The sequence below is a fragment of the Bos grunniens genome, chromosome 19 (assembly GCF_055505025.1).
Source record: "Bos grunniens cultivar Pamir isolate PY7600 chromosome 19, Bosgru_T2T1.0, whole genome shotgun sequence".
Classification (NCBI taxonomy): domain Eukaryota; kingdom Metazoa; phylum Chordata; class Mammalia; order Artiodactyla; family Bovidae; genus Bos; species Bos grunniens.
Genome location: NC_141183.1, coordinates 63713741 through 63729391, shown reverse-complemented (window position 1 = coordinate 63729391; position 15651 = coordinate 63713741). Strand labels below are relative to the sequence as shown.

Sequence of the window (15651 nt, the reverse complement as noted above, 5' to 3'; positions counted from 1 at the left end):
CCGACTCTTTGTGACCCCATCAATCGCAGCACGCCAGGCATCCCTGTCCATCACTGACTCCCAAAGTTCACTCAGACTCACGTCCATCGAGTCAGTGATGCCCTCCAGCCATCTCATCCTCTGTCGGCCCCTTCTCCTCCGTCCCCCAATCCCTCCCAGCATCAGCGTCTTTTCCAATGAGTCAACTCGTTGCATGATGTGGCCAAAGTACTGGAGTTTCAGCTTTAGCATCATTCCGTCAAAAGAAATCCCAGGGCTAATCTCCTTCAGAATGGACTGGTTGGATCTTTTGGCAGTCCAAGGGACTCTCAAGAGTCTTCTCCAACACCACAGTTCAAAAGCATCAATTCTTCGGCACTCAGCCTTCTTCACAATCCAACTCTCACATCCATACACGATCACAGGAAAAACCATAGCCTTGACTAGATGAAACTTTGTGGGCAAAGTAATGTCTCTGCTTTTCAATATGCTATCTAGGTTGGTCATAACTTTCCTTCCAAAGAGTAAGCGTCTTTTAATTTCATGGCTGCAGTCACCATCTGCAGTGATTTTGGAGCCCAGAAAAATAAAGTCTGACACTGTTTCCACTGTTTCCCCATCTGTTTCCCATGAAGTGGTGGGACCAGATGCCATGATCTTCATTTTCTGAATGTTGAGTTTTAAGCCAACTTTTTCACTCTCCACTTTCACTTTCATCAAGAGGCTTTTGAGTTCCTCTTCACTTTCTGCCATAAGGGTGGTGTCATCTGCATATCTGAGTTTATTGATATTTCTCCTGGCAATCTTGATTGCAGCTTGTGTTTCTTCCAGTCCAGCATTTCTCATGATGTACTCTGCATATAAGTTAAATACACAGGGTGACAATATACAGCCTTGACGAACTCCTTTTCCTATTTGGAACCAGTCTGTTGTTCCATGTCCAGTTCTAACTGTTGCTTCCTGACCTGCATACAAATTTCTCAAGAGGCAGATCAGGTGGTCTGTTATTCCCATCTCTTGAAGAATTTTCCACAGTTTATTGTGATCCACACAGTCAAAGGCTTTGGCATAGTCAATAAAGCAGAAATAGATGCTTTTCTGGAACTCTCTTGCTTTTTCCATGATCCAGCAGATGTTGGCAATTTGATCTCTGGTTCCTTTGCCTTTTCTAAAGCCAGCTTGAACATCAGGAAGTTCACGGTTTACATATTGCTGAAGCCTGGCTTGGAGAATTTTGAGCATTATTTTATTAGCGTGTGAGATGAGTCCAATTGTGCAGTAGTTTGAGCATTATTTGGCATTGCCTTTCCTTGGGATTGGAATGAAAACTGATCTTTTCCAGTCCTGTGGCCACTGCTGAGTTTTCCAAATTTGCTGGCATATTGAGTGCAGCATTTTCACAGCATGACCTTTCAGGATTTGGAATAGCTCCACAGGAATTCCATCACCTCCACTAGCTTTGTTCGTAGTGATGCTTTCTAAGGCCCACTTGACTTCACATTCCAGGGTGTCTCTAGGTCAGTGACCACACCATCATGATTATCTGGTCGTGAAGATCTTTTTTGTATAGATCTTCTGTGTATTCTTGCCATCTCTTCTTAATATCTTCTGCTTCTGTTAGGTCCATACCATTTCTGTCCTTTATTGAGCCCATCTTTGCATGAAATGTTCCCTTGGTATCTCTGATTTTCTTGAAGAGATCCCTAGTCTTTCCCATTCTGTTGTTTTCCTCTATTTCTTTGCACTGATTGCTGAAGAAGGCTTTCTTATCTCTTCTTGCTATTCTTTGGAACTCTTCATTCAGATGTTTATATCTTTCCTTTTCTCCTTTGTTTTTTCACTTCTCTTCTTTTCACAGCTATTTGTAAGGCCTCCCCAGACAGCCATTTTGCTTTTTTGCATTTCTTTTCCATGGGGATGGTCTTGATCCCTGTTTCCTGTACAATGTTACAAACCTCATTCCATAGTTCATCAGGCACTCTATCTATCAGATCTAGGCCCTTAAATCTATTTCTCATTTCCACTGTATAATCATAAGGGATTTGATTTAGGTCATACCTGAATGGTCTAGTGGTTTTCCCTGCTTTATTCAATTTCAGTCTGAATTTAGCAATAAGGAGTTCATGGTCTGAGCCACAGTCAGCTCCTGGTCTTGTTTTTGATGAATGTATAGAGCTTCTCTATCTTTGGCTGCAAAGAATATAATCAATATGATTTCAGTGTTGATCATCTGGTGATGTCCATGTGTAGAGTCTTCTCTTGTGTTGTTGGAAGAGGGTGTTTGTTATGACCAGTGCATTTTCTTGGCAAAACTCTATTAGTCTTTGTCCTGCTTCATTCTGTATTCCAAGGCCAAATTTGCCTGTTACTCCAGGTGTTTCTTGACTTCCTACTTTTGCATTCCACTCCCCTATAATGAAAAGGACATCTTTTTCAGGTGTTAGTTCTAAAACGTCTTGTAGGTCTTCATAGAACTGTTCAACTTCAGCTTCTTCAGCATTACTGTCGTTACAAAGAGTCAAACATGACTGAGTGACTAACGTCATGTTTATTTATAATTGCTAAGTAGATAATTACACTAGAAGTACAGTTTAGCTAACATAGAAAAGGCTTTTAAATTAAAAAAGGAAAATCAGAAAATATAATAAGATGATTGAACTTATATAGATACATGTATATAAGGAAAAAGTAAAGGAGAGCAAGGAGATGTATTTTTATGTTGAATTTCTGAAATACATTTTTAAACTTACATTTAAAGACATAAAAGTTGAAAGAATGCAATCTTCTGGATGACAGTGGTAGGAGAATCAGATATGAAAGAGGTTAATACACAGGTTACAGAAATAAACATGTATAATATCATATATGAAATGATTCGCCTGTCCAGGTTCGATGCATGATACTGGATGCTTGGGGCTGGTACACTGGGACAACCCAGAGGGATGTTATGGGGAGGGAGGAGGGAGGAGGGTTCAGGATGGGGAACACAGGTATACCTGTGGCGGATTCATTTAGATATATGACAAAATCAATACAATATTGTAAAGTTAAAAAATTAAATTAAATTAAATTAAAAAAGAAAGAAATATAGAAACTGAAATGTCAGGTTGAGTCCACAGAATGTGAAACTTACTAGCACGCATCTAATATATGTAATGTATATGTATCAAATATATACCAATTTTCCAAAATATTGCTAGCCTCAATGATTTGCTCAAATATCTCATGTGCCCTAACTGTCAATGAAGGTAAAGTTATAGCTGCAATGAACCTAAAAATGGAAAAATAAGCATTTTTTCTTAAGTATAACCCAACAAATATACTGAAGAGATCAGGATTAATGGCTACTAACTGTTGTTCAAATCAAGGAATGTATTTGCTCAGGAAAGAATCTCCAAACGTATGATTTCTAAATTATATAAGGATATTATTATCAGTAATTGATATGCATACACATTATATGCACATATATGTATCATATACATATGCATATGGTTAATAATGTATCTATTAGATTCTCTGTCATATAAAGAAGGAGTGTCAAGACATTAAAATGATCTGATCAAGATCATAAAGCAAATTCACTAGTTTTCAGGCAACGGCAGAGTGCACAATCACTTGAGAGCTTTTTTCCCCCCACACACACACAAATTGGCAACCCATAAGAAGACCTTGAATCAATGCCAATGATTAAAGCATGTTGACATTAAAAAAAAAAAAAATCCTGAGTAAGTATAGTGTATGAAAACTTTGAGAAATACTAAGTTATATGTTTGATAAATTTAGACCTCTAAAAATTACAATTCTGCATCCAAATACACTGCAACTGCCAAGTCACCATTTCTCCAATTTTTTTTTGCAGATGAACCACTTCCCACCTATGTCTGTTCTATATTCACCATAACCAGGGAGGTGGAAAGCAGTGTCAATGAGTTCATTCTGCTTGGGTTAACACAGAATCTACTAAAGGAGAAAGTAGTATCTGTTATCTTCTTTTTCTCTACCTTGGGACTCTGTTGGAAAGCTTCTTAATTGTGATGACTATACGAAATAGCCAGAAACTTGGGAGCCCCATGTACTTCTTCATTTTCTACTTATCTTTTGCTGATGCCTGTTTTTCATTGACCACTGCCCCTAGGTTGATTGCAGATTCTGTATCTGAGAAGAAAGCCATCTCCTTCAATGAGTGCATGACCCAGATCTTTGCGTTTCACTTCTTTGGGTACCTGGAGATCTTGGTACTTGTCCTCATGTTCTTTGATCGCTATGTGGCCATTTGCAAGCCCGTGCAGTACACAGCCATCATGAGCCAGAGTGTCTGTGGCACACTGGTGAAACTGGCCTGGATGGGGTCTTGTATTCATTCTTCAGCACAGATTCTCTTGGCTTTGAAAATACCCTTCTGTGGCCCCAATGTTATTGATCACTATTTCTGTGATATGCAACCTTTGTTGAAACCTGCCTGTGTGGATACTTATGTCATCAACCTGCTCATAGTGTTTAACAGTGGGACCATATGCATGGTGAGTTTCCTGTTGCTGCTTATCTCCTATATTTTCATCTTACATTCTCTAAGTAACTATAGCACAGAAAGAAGAAGGAGAGCCCTTTCCACATGCACCTCCCACATTATTATTATTGTCTTATTCTTTGTACCGTGTATATACATATATGCTTGCCCTCTAACTGTATTTCCAGTGGACAAGATGGTAGCTGTGTTTTACACTATTGTGACACCCTTGCTCCACCCCCTGATTTTCACTCTGAGGAATGCAGAAGTCAAACAGGCCATGAGAAAGCTATGGTGCAACAAAGTCTGACTCAAGATGGCAAAGAGCAGAAGATGCCAACTGCTAATTCTGTCAGAGTTTAAGTATAATTGGATCGATGGAAAAGAGAAAATGTTCTCATTCTATTGTGGACAGTATAAATGTGTTCCAGTGGGGCATTTAGGGGAACAGGCAGAATGAGCACCCAGAAAAATCTGTATTATTTTAACCAATGTCTCAGAGAAAGAACCTGAAGTTCCATCATCTTCGTGGGGACATAAGCCCACTCCTCACCTCTGCCATCTGCTTTGATGGTTCCGCTTGTGAACCACATCCTGTTCTTTCCATATATTTACCTTCTGGTTTTGTGCATCATTTTTTTGTTTGTTTATTTATGTTTCTTATTCAAGTTTAATAGTCTGTCCCTGATATCTATCATCCATTTTGTTGGTAAACCAGCTCTGGAATCACTGTGTCTATATCTTATACTTTCTGGCTTAAAAGTCAATAACATAATGTCACACCCAGTAACCTATGATCCCCAAGGAGCATAAATATCAACTAGTTAAGCCTCTATTTGGTGCTTGTCTCCCCTCTTTAATACTCTTAAAAATTAACTTCTCCTTTGCCTGAGTATGTACAGGGAAATAACACCTCACTTCCTATTCAAATCAGATAATTCTAGTTATAACAAAGATATTCACAGTATTGATACATAATTTTTCTATGTATACATTAATATGTTTTGTTTATCATGTTGATAATTATTTTCATATTTCTTAATTTTTTATACATATCTGTTTTTGTATTTTAAGTTAATGGACACTTGCCCAATATGGTTACTTCTGAATAGATGACCATTTTATAAAGCTGTTAGAGTTATATTATAAAAACTAACATCTCATGGATGCGATCATACATATGAAAAAGGCAATAATTGACAAAATAGAACTAATGTCATAATGTGTGTGTGTATGTGTGTGTGCTCAATCGCTCAGTCATGTCTGACTGCTTTGAGACCCCATGGACTGCACCCTGCCAGGCTCTTCTGTCCATGTGTTTCTCCAGGCAAGAATACTGGAGTGAGTTTTCATCTCCTTATCTAGGAGATGTTCCTGACCCAGTGATGAAACCTACATTTCTTGCATATCCTGCATTGGCAGGCAGATTCTGTTCCACCTAGGAAGCTCATATTTTTCATGTATCTCACTAAATTTGCATTCTTGCTTGACTACTGTTAACTAATGTGTATCAACAGTAGGAGCCAGCCCACAAGGGAACAGACATTGAGTCTATCTTTGAGAATAAATATGATCAAGACTATTTTGCTATAGCTGAAACTCCAATACTTTGGCCACCTGATGGGAAGAACTGACTCATTGGAAAAGATGCTGATGCTGGGAATGATTGAAGACAGGAGAAGGGGATGACAAAGGATGAGATGGTTGGGTGGCATCACAGACTCAGTGGACATGAGTTTGAGCAAGCTCTGGGCGTTGGTGATGGACAGGGCAGACTGGTGTGGTGCAGTCCATGGAGTCACAAAGAGTCAGACATGACTGAGTGACTGTACTGACTGATTTCCCTATAGATCTGAAAACTGGACTGTAAACTGTGGCAGATGAACTCATATGATGCCACTTTGTGATGTTTTGCATTAGCTTGTCTCTTTGGGAATCTCAGCACTCATGGAACTTCAGATTCTAACAATTAAAGTGTGGAAGATCTGATTATATTCTCTTCTGTTAACTTTTTATGGTTAAAGATAGTAACTGGTCTTCTTGCTGTAATCATTTCTAAGGATCTTTGCAAGCCTGTTTTCTGTCTCCAATTATTCTTCCTCTGGGTATATTCATAGCTTATCTCCTCAATACTTTTGATTTATTATTAAAATGTATCCTCTCAATACTGACTTTTCAGACTACTTCATAAAATTGCAACGCCCATCCAGTAACCTTCTGTATCTCCTATTCCTTCATCTTTGCTTTATTTTTCTCCTTAGCACTTATCATTCTCTAACCTGTCATACAGTTTATTCATTTTATTTTCTGGTTATGATGGTAGGAATGTGTGCCTTAAAAATAATATTACATCTTCAGTGCCTAGAATAGCACTTGGCATAGTCTAAATAGTCAAGTACCTGTTGAGCTAATAAATAGATAATTGTAGAAACATATATAAATCACCAGAGGCTAGAGAGGGGCATGGAACCGATTGTTCATCTTACTTCAGAACGAACCATATTATATTACCAAATAATAAAGAGCAGAAGGAAAAATAAAGAATATAATTATGAAGAGAGAACACACAGAAAGCCATAATCTGGTCCTTTGACCAGAAGAACAAAATTAATAATCCCCTGTCATGTGGTGGCATTTACATGAGTGTATTTACTGTATATTTAAAATTGTGCATTCTATTGTATGTAAATCATACTTTAAGAAGTTCTTTTAATATAAAAGTATGTAAAAACATTTTTTCCATTTTTCTCTTCTTCTTTCCTTTATCTAGTGACTGATTTCAAAATGCTATAGGAATTATAGAAATTTAAATTAGTAGTTTTCATTGTCATTAGTTATATTTCACTGGTATAATCAGGAGTTATATAATAATTAATATATCTAACAATAACAGTTTCTAGAATATGAAACTAGGAGAAGCTAAGAAACTTGCTTAAAGCCACAGAAACATAAGTCATGAAGCTAGAATTCTATTAGATCAGATCTATCTGAACCTTTCCTACACTCAGAGATTCTTCTGTCATTGGGAAAGATTTGACTTAAAGGACAGAGTCTTTGGTAACTTTTCATAGTCTATACTTCCAGGTGACTTTGAAAGTGTGTTTGTGTGTGTGTGTGTGTGTTTTCTTTAGAGTAGGGTACGTGAGTGGAGCTCTTGGTAAATGAAATGGAAGGTGTCCTTGCCATTCATTAAGACAGAATAGGAGGAGAGGAGGGCTCTCTGGGCGAAATCTCCCGTTTGACAATCTTGTCCGGGATTAATTAGCCTCACGGTTTACTGTGATTCTTGATTAACTGAAGTAAATAGCTCATTTAGCAAATCATTCAGGGTTGGGTGGGAAGGGTGAAGACATTTTTCCTTCAAAGCCTCGGCAAATACCTTTTCATGAAATCCCTATAAATATCTATTGGAGGAAGAGGAAATGTTTAATTAACATGTTCTGCCAGGGAATGATTTGGGGTAATGGATCTGGCTATTTAGAGACAGTTTTATCACAGACTAGTGAGAATATTTCCTATTTATTCTAGAAATTTATAAGAGCAGAGTAAGAAACCTTCTGCCAGTATTACAGACAGTTTTGAAGAGTCTAACTCAGGCTTTCTAGGAAGGGTTGGTATCTATGGAGTGTCTTCTCTTCCCATAGGTGCCGGGACAGAAAGCAGAGTGGATCTATTTGGAGTACAATGTACATGTTGCAAATACTGAGCATGATTCATCTTCATAGTAAATCAGAATTGAAGGAGCAAAAGCTCATAGCTCTATACTTCTTTCTTTCTTTCTTTCTTTCTTTCTTTTTCCACAAAGAAAAAGTAAGTTTTCAAGACCAACTGAACAATTCCCTTTTTCTTGCCTCCCATTCAAGACTGGTTTTAGGTCAGTTGCCTCTGTCCAGTTCTGTCTCCTGAGAAACCTCAAGTTCCAGAAATATATTTCTCTGGAGATGAGAGGATTCTAATATTTGGGGGATTCTCTTCTTTTACTGGTCTCTGCTTAATGCAACATTGGTTCAGGCCCAATTCTTATCCAAAAAGGGGACATATTGAAGGAAGCAGAGGCACAGTATTCTATATCTGCACATTTCTTATTTATAAAGCATAGGGATAGGAAAAGGACAAGAGCACAGATTAATGATATGCAGTGGGTATACACTGATACTGGTGATGCTGTGATATTTATTGCCCTAATTATCACACTAACATTTTCTGTCCAGGACACACCATCATCCCTACTTACAGCCTCAAATTGCATTATCTTCTGGGATTGGAATAAGGGATAATATGAGGACTGGAGAATAGAAAGATCAACTCTCTAGTGAAACCTTGGGATAAACTACTCTTTATCCCTAACATGGGTTTTTGCTCACCCTTGCCTAGTGAGATTTGCCCTGTCTCATCCCCTGGTTCTTCTTTTTCTGGGTCTTTCCCACAATCAAAATTTCCCCTTTTGCTCTGATTCCTGCCACCATTCTCTAATCTCTCTATTCCTTACTCCTCACTATTATTTTTCAAATATATATCTAAAATGCTGATCTCTTTGACCCATCCTGAAGTTTCACCCATTTACTCATCAGAACATGCACTGAACATATCAGAGATGTTTACTTCTTTACCTGCTTGTGATTTTCTGGCTTTATGATGGCTTCTCCTGGATGGCTGGAGACTGATATTTTATGTACCAGTGTGGAGCAGAGTCACCAAGAATCGCCATGGAGTACAAACCCTTCAGTCCCAGTCCTGGTTCCCCTCTGACTATTCTCTGCTAAATCCTGCCTCCCAGTTTAAATTGAAGTAAACAAAATAGAATAATATGAACTTGTCTCAGTAAGAAAGTCTCTTGGTCCATCTACATCTCTGCAAATGGCATAATTTTGATCGTTTAATGGCTGAGTAATATTCTATTGTGTATATGTGCCACATCTTCTTTATCCATTCCTCTGTTAATGAAGGCTGCTTCCATGTCCTGACTATGGTAAAAAGTGCTGCAATACACATTGGGGTGCATGTATCTTTTGGAAATATGGTTTTCTCATATAGTAGAAAATAATACAACTTTGTAAAACAAGTCTGCTCCAATTAAAAAAAAAAACATGAACTTGCTTATGAGATGGTAAAATCAAATGAAGAAAAAAATATTAAAGCAAATCTGAAAGGATTGCATAATTCAGTAAATACACCACACACACACACACACACACACACACACACACAAGCACGCAAACATGCCCTTTAAAATGGATAGCCATTAGCAAGCACATTGACAGTGCCAGGCTTGGCTGCTGCATGCAGAAGCACTGGCACTGAGTTAGAGGACTCTGAGAGCCACAATGAGTATTTCAGTCATTGTTCTTAAAAACTATAGTAATCATTTTATTGCATTTGTGATGTGTCATATCTTTAAAATGTTCACTTTTCTTTTTCTTTCTTTTTTTCTTTGGCTTTGTCTAATGGCATGCAGGATCTTAGTTCCCTGACCAGGGACTGAACCTGTGCTCCTGCAGTTGGAGCACTGAGTCTTAACCACTAGACGACCATTTGTAATACTGATGTTTATGAAATATCAGCCTGACTTTATGGTATGTAAGAGCTAATAATTCTTACAATCAAAACACACAGAAAGATCTCACTCAAAGTGTTATTTTCATCCACTAAATTTTTGTGTGAGACATTTTATTTAGAATTGAATGAAAATGAAGTGCTCAGTGAAAAGACTTACTGTGTTCTATGTTTTAGAAATATAAAAATGATCATGTTTTAGGGCACTGAACATATTCTCTATAATATTATAGTAATAGATACATATCATTGCACATTTATTCAAATTCATAGAATGTATACCACCAAGAGTGAGCCCTGTGCTAAACCATGGATTTCAAGTGATTGCAATTGCAATGTGTCAATGTAGGTTCGTCAGTATAACAAATGCATCACTCTGGTGAGATAGTTGATAATGGGGTGGAGGTTATATATGTGTTAGGCAGGGACTGTATGGGAAATCTCTGAACCTTTCTCTTAATTTTATTGTGAACCTAAAATCGCTATAACAAATAAAACCTTAGAGGGAGGGGAGGGGAGGGAGGAGGGTGGAGGGTTCAGGATGGGGAACGTGGGTATACCTGTGGCGGATTCATTTTGATATTTGGCAGAACTAATACAATATTGTAAAGTTTAAAAATAAAATAAAATTTAAAAAAATGATAACAATGACAGCACATGATCTTATTAAATATAACAAGATATAATTAATTTTGCTATTTTGCATGAGACTAATAAAAAATGAGCATTTAAGATCCTTCTCAAAGAAGTGAAAGTTGCTCTGTCATGTCCAACTCTTTACAACCCCATGGACTATACAGTTCATGGAATTCTCCAGGCCAGAATACTGGAGTGGGTAGCTATTCCCTTCTCCAGGGAAGGAAGTAAGAAATCCAAAGTGACCAACGAATCATATCTGGGGTCACTGAGGGTCCAGACTTTATTTCATTGGAACCACAGTGCATCAACTTGTATGCTTCCAACTTAGTTTCTTAGTGTAGGGGATAGAAAGATGTATCTCCCCTGGAAGCTGCAAATCTTCAAGAAGGTAGGCATTTCTTTGCAGATGAGCTTAAAGTCCAATTGGATTTTTTTTTTTTTAATGACAATTTTGTTAAACAACTTAGTTATTTCTGTTCTTAGGTAATGAGTAAATCATAATAAAAACAGTTCACATCTTTTTAGGTCTCTACATTTCATATATCCCTACAAAAACATATTCAAACAATACACTCTTGTTATCATGGCCTGTGGCTAGGTAGAAAACCTTGTTTTTGAAGTTTTTCTACTATGCCTTTGTTGTTGTTCAGTCGCTATGTCATGTCTGACTCTTTGCCACTCCATGGACTGCAGCATATCAGGCTTTTCTTCCCTCCATGATCTCCTGGAATTTGTTCAAATTCATGTCCATTAAGTCAGTGATGCTATCTAACCATCTTGTTCCTCTGCCACCCCCTTCTCCTTTTGCCTTCAATATATCCCAGCATCAGAATAACCCAACTAAACTCAAAGTTTCAATTTGATTTTTTTATTTGATTGATAAAGGATTTGCCTTATCATGTCCATTTGGAGAAGGAAATGACACCCCACTCCAGTACTCTTGCCTGGAAAATCCCATGGATGGAGGGGCCTGGTAGGCTACAGTCCATGGGGTTGCTAAGAGTCGGACACCACTGAGCAACTTCACTTTCACTTTTCACTTTCATGCATTGGAGAAGGAAATGGCAACACACTCCAGTGTTCTTGCCTGGGGGATCCCAGGGATGGAGGAGCCTAGGGGCTGCCATCTATGGGGTCACACAGAGTCGAACACGACTGAACCACTGAAGTGACTTAGTAGCAGCAGTATCATGTCCATTAAAATCTTGTCTTCCTCTCTCCTTCCGAAGCCCTCACTCGGAGTTTTATTTCTGGATTCTAGACTTTTTCACATCAAAGGCCCTATGTTCCTTCTACTTTCCTCTTATCATGGGACCATATTACTGAAGGTGTTATGTACTTTTATTGATTTATATTTAAATACATATTAAAATTTCTCAAAGCATCATTCCTAACTTCTGGTCACCATGAGAAAACTGGTGTGATACACAGTGCCAATGTAATTTCTGCTACTTAGAAAGGGAACTTAATGTTTAAAACAGTTGTGCAGTTGTTTTATAGGTAAATAAAAATTTGGAATGGGTACTTTTGGAAAATAAAGAACCCCTCTTGGAAAGCTAACACTCATAATCATAATGGAAGTAACCACTGCAATTGAAGGTACTGCATACCTGCATCTTCCATATGTTTTGCACATACTGAATTATCCAACCTTCATAGCAACTCTGAAAGGTAGATTGCATTGTCATATATTTTCACAGCTGGAGAAAATGAAATGCATAGAATCAAGGAATTTGTTAAATATACACCTTCATAGGCAGCAGATGGAGTGTGAATCTAAGCAGTGTGGCCTCAGATTCTATGCTAACTGCCTTCTCAGACCTGATTTAAAACCTGACTTTCTTCAGTTACAGTTCATCTCTTTAAAAAATTCTGAATTTTTCACTGATCAATGTACTCTTTAGGAATTTGTACTTTTCTCTCTGTAGATTGTTTCTATTCTTATAACACCAATCGTATGATGACTTACATAATTAGTGATCTTATCTACAAGTACCTTAAAACTCATATTAAATTTTTAGGAACAGGGAGGATGTTTTCCACATTCCTCACAGTAACTTCAGATAATTTCAATTAAATATTTAAAGTGAAAGATAATTATTTAATTATGTAAGGTAAGTGGATAATGTGTTTCTATTTTAAAGTTTTTTTCAAAATATAGACTACATTAAAATGGGAAAATTGACAGCTTGTATTTTATAAAAAGGAACAAAGTCACAGAAGAAGAAAAGAAGCAAAGTTATAAAAGTGCAAGTGGTAGAGACTGACTTACATAGTTCTTACTTACTATGAGCTACATCATTCTTTATTTTATCTGCATAGTAACCATGATTAAGTCTAAAGTGATTTTCCCAAGATCTTGCAACTAGTAAATAGTGGATCTGGGATTTGAACCCAGATCCAGACAAACTGACTTCAGCAACTGTATTCTTTACCAAGAAATATCATTTTGCTAGATTAATATTAATTGCAAATAAAATAACAAGATTGCAAAATATAAGACAACAAACGATAAAAGATACTCAGGACAATATGTTTTCATAAAGATGTGGTAAAAAATAAAATGTGGCTTATAATATAATTTAATATACATATAATAAAAATACATTTTTGCTAACCAAGTGAGATAATACAATAAGCTTTTTTTGCTTTGCTTGTATGTGCATTAATTTTTTGCAATATTCTAAAACACTATATATCATTATATCATTAAGTAAAATAATTAAACTATGGGAATTATAGTAATTTGTGAAAATTGTTATAATAATTCTAAGTGAAAGTCAGAAACTATAATGATGATTTCAGTCAAACTATATATGATATTAACAAATATCTGAAATAGAAAAATTGCATTATTTTATATTGGAACTGCAGGATTTTTTTCAAACAATATTTTTAGGAAAGTATTCTGGAAAATTTAGAGTAAAGAGAGACATGTGTAAGTAAGATCATATATTAGATTATACACATATTGGAAATTTTACAAGTCAAATCCATAGGAAGAAAGGGTCAGTAATTTAATGGGGTAAGTTCAGAAGTATAGTCCTGAGGGTAAATAGTAGTTTCCTAAATTATATAAACCTTAGTGTATTATCCATACATTTGTTATATTATGACCATCAGTGAAGCTGACATCTTGAACACAAGAGGCATAGGTAAAAATTGTCAAAGCATATTTCAACCAAGATTCCAATGGAGTCAGGTATAACAGACACAAAAATGAGCCATACTAAGAATGGTTTCTTCAGCAGAGACTCTAATAATATTAGCACTTAATATTGAAATAGTGCTATTTAGCTTCTAGGGAACATAGAAAAGATACATAATGCCTGGAATATACATGTGTATATTGATGTCTATGTGGATACAAAACCGTCTTCAAATTTTTAGGAAAACTCAGAATACGATATGGCAAGTATTTGCACTCCATTTCTTGTCTGAAGGCTAAATTTTGAAGTGTTAAAGTCATTTTCCCAAGGAAAGTACTAGTTCTGGAGTTTGTAATCTTGGTTGGAATAAGAAAAAAACAATTAAAGGCCACTCATTCTGATATTATCAAAACGCAAAAACTTTGATCCAAGGCAGCTAACTTCTGAATCAATAGATAGATCTGGGAGAGATTAGGACATGTGCAGATTTCCAGAGATCCATATTGGATCAAAGGCATTTGGAGCAAACAAAGAATGAAACAGAAACTGGGACTTCAGAATTCAGTCCACTTATCTTCCCCGCATGTCTAATTATTTTCTTCTTTCTGCAGATTAAACCTTTGTCAACTACCTCTTATCTATAGTCATTACCATGTCAGTGAATAAGAGTGTGACTGAATTAATTCTTTTTGGCTTGACACAGGATGTAGGAAAGCAGAAAGTAATACCTGGAGTCTTCTTGATCCTATACTTTGCAACACTGTTGGGGAACTTTCTTACTGTTGTGACTGTTAAGACAAGCAGGACACTTAGGAGTCCCATGTATTTCTTCCTATTCTGTCTGTCCTTTGCTGATGCCTGCTTCTCTACAACCACAGCCGCCAGGTTAATTGTGGATGCCCTTTCTCAGGAGAAAACAATTTTCTACAATGAGTGAATAACCCAGGTCTTTGCAGCCCATTTCTTTGGATGCATAAAGATCTTTGTGCTCATCAGGGCCTTAGATTGCTACATAGCCATCTGTAAACCCTTGCAATATACAGCCATCATGAGCTGGCACCTTTGTGGTGTATTGGTGATTCTAGCCTGGGTGCAGTCTTAAATTCTAGCCTGGGTGATTCTAGCCTGGGTGGGGTCTTGAATTCTAGCTGGGGTGAGATCTCAGCACAGATTTTCACAGATTTTCCTGGCTTTGAGGTTGCCCTTCTGTGGCCCCAATGTAATTGGCCACTATTTCTGTGACTTGCAGCCCTTGTTGAAACTTGCCTGCATGGACACTTCTGTGATAAATTTGCTTGTTGTTTCTAATAGTGGGCCCATATGCATGGTGAGTTGCATAATCCTGTTTATCTCCTATGTTGTCACCTTGTACTCACTGAGAAACCACAGTGCAGAAGGAAGGATAAAAGCCCTTTTTACATGCATCTCCCACTTCATTGTGGTTGTCATATTTTTTGGCCCATGTATATTCATATACACACGCCCACCAACCACATTTCCAATAGACAAGGTGGTGACTGTATTTTATACAGTTGGGACACCCTTGCTTAACCCACTGATCTATAAACTACAGAATGAAGAAGTGAAAAATGCCATGAAAATGTTATGATGTAGCAAAGCATGACTTCAGTTGATAAGTGTATATACTGGAATCCTTGTGTATATGTCCTTAATGGTGTAGTTCTGCTTTACGGAAAGAAGAAATAGCATATAGCATATTTTTGTCCAGAAGCAAGAGTAAAGAAATACATGGATATAAAGACAGAGATACACAGTATCCTTATTCTGAGAGGCTTGCATTAGGAAATAAAACCCATAACA

General features: G+C 37.1%; 2 pseudogenes; both read left to right on the top strand.

Moving 5' to 3' along the window:
* Positions 1 to 3184: 3184 nt before the first annotated feature.
* On the top strand, positions 3185 to 4799 carry LOC147352831 (olfactory receptor 4C11-like; annotated as a pseudogene).
* A 9683-nt stretch (positions 4800 to 14482) lies between these two features.
* LOC147352830 (olfactory receptor 4C11-like) lies at positions 14483 to 15439 on the top strand (annotated as a pseudogene).
* The last annotated feature ends 212 nt before the right edge of the window (positions 15440 to 15651 follow it).